Genomic DNA, 6,273 nt, shown 5'->3' with positions numbered 1-6,273 from the left:
TATGAGAAATGCGGCTGACATATGTGACCTCTGGAGGAAGAAGCCTTTGAAATGACACACAGATATAATGTGTGCGATTAAAGAAGTCATTCAGATTCACCTGAGCCAGATTAAACAGGTCAAATCAGGTTTCCTTCAAGTGTTCACAAGAATAATGAAAACATTCAGTGCTTTAATGCAAGTGAATCCAGTCAAACTGGTGCTTCTGTTTAATGCAGGAACAGATCATATCGGATCAGAGCGACTGAACACATTCAGGAAGTGCAGATCACACAATATTTTCTGTATAGTTCTTGTATATATATTTGTCTTAAATGCCTTTGGTATTGGAGCCTGTTAAGCAAATATATACAAATGTAATGCAAATATTATTTAATAAAATGTGAATGTTAAAGGGATAGGTCATGCAAAAATGTACATTCAAGTCATCCTTTACTCCTCTCGTGTCATTCAGATTCACCTGAGCCAGATTAAACAGGTCAAATCAGGTTTCCTTCAAGTATTCACAAGAACAATGAAAACATTCAGTGCTTCAATGCAAGTAAATCCAGTCAAACTGGTTCTTCTGTTTAAAGCAGGAACAGATCATAATTGATAAGAGTAATATCTTCTGTATTTCTGGCGTATCTAGATATTAAAAATGCTCTGAGCATAAACTTATTTAAAATCCTTCATATTTTCTGTTTGTCAAAAATATTTGCATGCTGGGAGCCATACTTTATGGTGGTTTTACTATAATATGGTGGCTCCCAGTATGAAGCATGTCACCATTGTTGAGATTCATAAGCTGAGTCTTGATGTCTAGTGTATGTCTCTCCTTTTTGTTTTCTCACAATGTGTTTTGAAATTAAAATCAGAATCTTTGGTAAAAAAAAAAGCATTGGTGGTAAAAATCTATCAATAACAAGTGACCTCTTTTGGTCATTGATGATTTTTGTCAAACGTCTTTCTTTATGATGATGAAACATATATCACCTGATAATCTTTTGTTGTGGTTTCCTTCGCAACAAATTCTGTGTTTTGGTAAACACTGTTACAAAGACAACAACTAACATAAAAAAAAAAAAGAGTCAAACTGCCCAACTAAAGGAAACAATGATCACCATAATGGTGACCAAACATTTTTCAGTGATTCTGCTTGTTATCATCAGGTGTCTTCAATAATGTTCAATCATCACTCAGTTAATCACTTAATTATCTGATTAACTCTAACATTGCTCAGTGTTTCTTTGGCCCCGTTTACACGATGGGAAAACGCAGATATTTCCCTGCGTTTTGGCCTGTCATTTACACGAAAACGCCGTTTTTATCTAAGAAAACGATTATTTCTAAAAACTCCGGCCAAAGTGGAGATTTTTGAAAACGCCGGTTATGTCTTGCCGTGTCAACTGGGAGAAACGGGGTTTTAGGTTCTCAAACGTCACATTATGCGCCAGAAAATGCCTACGTCATGTGAGCGCCCTATGTTTAGAGTTTGTTTGGCTACTATTTGATCATGGATGCTGTTAAGGAGGTACTCATTTTTACTTTTGTGCAAACGTTTTTGGCCTGTTTGCATTTGCTTCGCTGTCTGTCCACACAAACGAATCTCGCGCCATGTCTGTTGTTTTGAAAGGAACTGGAAGTCGCTATTCGTTGTTGTCGATTTTGAGGATTCTGATTGGCTTGCATGGCTTTATCCTTCTCCCTACACTGCCGCCCATAGGTTTGGCATAATTATGATGTTGCTCGACGGCGTATTTATGCGGTTTGATGTAAACGACAACTTTTTTGAAAACGATGCTGTGTGCACGATGTTATTTTTGAAAACGGAGGGGGAGAAATATTCGTTTCTCTAAATACCCGGCTATGTGTAAATGTGGCCTTTAACACTCTACTGTTAGTTCCCATATAAACACTGAGGTGTTAAAATTAAATTTAATCTGGTTAGTAATAAGTGAAGCTGGTAATGCTGTTTGTGGAGTTGTTTAATCCTGACACGAGAGACTTTATGGAGGTTAAATGAGTCAAACATCATACTGATTTATATTTACATGTGTTTTATAGTCATATTTACATGTGTTTGTTTATTCGTTTAACAGTTTTTTTCTAGCCAACGTAACTTACAAATGAGGACAAATGCAAACAGCAGTGATTCACTGGAAGGAGAATAAACCATTGAAGCGCTGCAATATTATGGCTTAACTTTTGCACAATACTTTATCTTTTTATTTTCTTTCTTTATCATTTTACTGACAAAGATTTTATCTTTTTTTTACTCTCATAAATTACACTATAGTAAACACAAAGCCTGGAGTGATTGTGAAGCGTGAAAGTTTGCATGAATACAACAACGCATTTGCTTGTCATGAGATCACATTGCAGTGGATCAGTGCTTACATGGATCAGTCTTTACACATGTTCAGTTTGTGTGTGATCCTGATAATACAAAACAGACAAACCACTTACAAACAACACTTAGATCTCATCGCTAATGCCAAGCCCAGACACACACCAGTGTATTGATGAAATTAACAATTGGAAGTGCATGGGAATATTTCTGGCTTCAAAGAAGCATACAGTACAATACAAACATCAAATTATTTTGTTTTTATATGAACTGATATAATTTTGCATTCAGTTTTGTATGTTTGATTATCTCACACAGTTGTATTCATTTATTCTTTCTGTCTTCAATAACTCTTAATATCCTTTCATGTTTGATTTATATGCATTTGGTTTTCTTTCCAGTTCCCTTTGTTATTTTATCAATCAGTAGCACATTTCTATACCCTAACAAAAGCAATGTTTGGTCTTGTGGGTGGGAAAAATTGTCTTCATATTTACTGACGAGCATCTTATTTTGGTTCTATAGAAATGTAAAAAAGTAATATCATGTTGCATTTGATTTATGTTTAAAATATATCAACGATTTTTTTTTTAATCTCCTGATTCAATAAATAACAGCAAAGTTTTCTATTCTTGAAGTGAAATATGCTGCACTGTAAAACATTAGTGCTTTGGTTGCCAAACAAAAACCGTAAAAATAAAGTAAAATATCCTAATTTAAATAAAATGCAAAAAACTTTTACAGAAATTTTCAATTTGATGACATTCTGTTTAAGCTCATTTTATAAACCCTATTAACATGGGACTGCATTATTTCCTGCAACATCTCGATAGACCTGGGACTTACGCGTGGATCTTATTTGTGGACTTCAGTTTGGCCTTCAATACCATCATGCCTGATCTTCTCACAGCTGACCCAGCTCTCCATGCCAACCTCAATCTGTCAGTGGATCTATAGCTTTCTGACAGACAGACAGCAGCTCGTGAGACTGGAGAAACTCTCACTATCAGCACTGGTGCTCCTCAGGGTTGTGTTCTCTCCACTGCTCTTCTCCCGTACACACACGACTGCTCCTCCAAACACTCCTCTGTCAAGCTCCTGAAGACACTCATCTGCCTTATACAAAATGGTGATGAGTCTGCTTACAGACGAGAGGTCAAACAACTGTCACAACAACCTGGAGCTGAACACACTCTGAACAGTGGAGATGATCGTGGACTTCAGGAGGAACACCTCAGCACTCAATAACTGCAGAAGTGGAGGAAATGAGAGAAATGTCACAGGTCGGGATGGGCCAAGCCGGACTGCGCCCACCCCTGAACCAGGACCACCCTGAGGAGCGTGTCAGAGACGAGACGGAAACAGAATTCAAGGGAATAACAGTTCTTTTTATTAAAGTTAAAAGTAATTTGAATAACCTAAGCTAAAATCTTCCTTTCCTCTTCTTCCCCGGAATCGAGGCAATGCAGCAGTCTCCGGGGCCCACTCCCACGCCGATACAAGGTTCACAATGGCCTGAGATGGATCGATGGATTTCCACAGGTGTGCATGCGGTCGGGGCTGTTCCTCTTCCCACACTGATGCAGGGTCCGCAGGGACCTACGACGGACAGGTGAGTTTCCACAGGTGGGTAGACAGTCGGGGCTGTTCCTCTTCCCACACTGATGCAGGGTTCACGGGGACCGACGACAGACAGGTGAGTTTCCACAGGTGAGTAGACAGTCGGGGCCCTTCCTCTTCCCACACTGATGCAGGGTTCACAGGGACCGACGACAGACAGGTGAGTTTCCACAGGTGGGTATACAGTCAGGGCTAATCCTCTTCCCACACTGATGCAAAGTTCACAGAGGCCTACGACGGACAGGTAAGTTTCCACAGGTGAGTAGACAGTTGGGACTCTAGGGCTACAGCAGACTCGAGTCAACAGGCTGAACGGAGCTTCTCTAGGACAGACAGTTAGAACAGACAGAGTCAGCTTCAACAGCAGTATATAGGCCTCACATGTGTTGCCGGGGACAGGTGACTCCACACCAGGCAGATGGGCCGGGGGCTATAGCAGACTCAAAGGTGCAGGCCGAGCGGAGCTTCTCCTGGACAGACAGAATCAACTTCAACAGCAGTATACAACTCTCACGTGTGTTGCGGGGGACAGATAACTTCACACCATGCAGATGGGCTTGGGGTTGTAGCAGACTCAAAGTCGCAGGCTGAGCAGAACTTCTCTAAGACAGACAGAATCAACTTCAACAGCAATATACAGTTCTCACGTGTTGCGGGGGACAGATAACTTCACACCATGCAGATGGGCTTGGGGTTGTAGCAACTCAAAGTCGCGGGCTGAGCGGAACTCCTCTAAGACAGACAGAATCAACTTCAACAACAGTATACAGTTCTCACGTGTTGCAGGGGACAGATAACTTCACACCATGCAGATGGGCTTAGGGCTGCAGCAGACTCAAAGTCAACAGGCTGAGCGGAGCTTCTCCTGGACAGACAGAATCAACTTCAACAGCAGTATACAACTCTCACGTGTGTTGCAGGGGACAGATAACTTCACACCGTGCAGGTGGGCTTAGGGCTGCAGCAGACTCAAAGTCGCAGGCTGAGCAGAACTTCTCTAAGACAGACAGAATCAACTTCAACAGCAATATACAGTTCTCACGTGTTGCGGGGGACAGATAACTTCACACCATGCAGATGGGCTTGGGGTTGTAGCAACTCAAAGTCGCAGGCTGAGCGGAACTCCTCTAAGACAGACAGAATCAACTTCAACAACAGTATACAGTTCTCACGTGTTGCAGGGGACAGATAACTTCACACCGTGCAGGTGGGCTTAGGGCTGCAGCAGACTCAAAGTCAACAGGCTGAGCGGAACTCCTGCTAAGACAAACAGAATCAAGATTGCAGATAGAGTGTGCAGTCTCACGTGTGTTGCAAGGGGGGCAAACCTTCTCACCATACAGGTGGGTTGACAGGCAAGTAGCGAACTTAAGTCAACAGGCTGGACAGAGCTTCTTCTAAGACAGTCAGAATCACTACTTCAAAACAGAGAGGTTAGTTTGACTCACAGATGCTATTCCTTCTAGTCCTCAACAGATGGGGCCGATCGATATTATTAAGCTCCAGTTACTGACAGTAGACCAGCATGGCACGTGGGGAGTGCACGGCAAAAGAGAATAAATCTTCCACACACACACGGCAATTTCACTCCAAACATGCAACGTGAGGGGGGAAACGTCAATTTAAGCACTGCAATCCACTTCAATAAGTGCAGATAAGGCCAGCACTCACCCAGGGGTCTCCGTGCCACAAGCAACGAGCTCCAATGTTGGGAAAAAGATGTTTCAGGGTTTTCCTCCACAGACATAGACGGATTCACATCACCGTTCCAACACGGGGGAAGAGGGTAAGAGATCGAACATGAATCAGTATAATTCACTCAGTGACGTTTAGATAGCACAATCAAAGCACTCCAATCCGAGATACGATGGTCGATTACTTATCTCTCTCCCTTCCAGACAAACGGTGTGTTTTCACTAGGGCTGGGCGATTTAAATCGCGATATTGTTATGCGCATCTCATCAGTAATGCCGGTTCCTTGATTAGTAGTAAATCGCCATCACCTGCTTTCAGATGAAGCGGCATTTACTACAAAGAGCCGTAGTTAACTGACAAGCTGAGCCATATCGCATTAATATCGCGGACGTATCGCCAGCGATATTTAATGCGATATGGCTCAGCTTGTCAGTTAACTACGGCTCTTTGTATACAGCAAAACCTCCAGTGTTAAATTAACACCCCTGGGAGAGTATGAGTCCACACTCAAGAGTGTTTACGTTAATGAGATAACTAAGTGATTAATTTAGTGATGATTGAGCATTATTGAAGACACCTGATGTTAACAAGTAGAATCGCTGAAGGAGAAAATCGCAAATTGTAAGTTA

This window comes from Abramis brama (genome assembly GCF_963993115.1).
Source record: "Abramis brama genome assembly, chromosome: 2".
Lineage (NCBI taxonomy): Eukaryota > Metazoa > Chordata > Actinopteri > Cypriniformes > Leuciscidae > Abramis > Abramis brama.
This window is presented reverse-complemented; position numbering follows the sequence as displayed.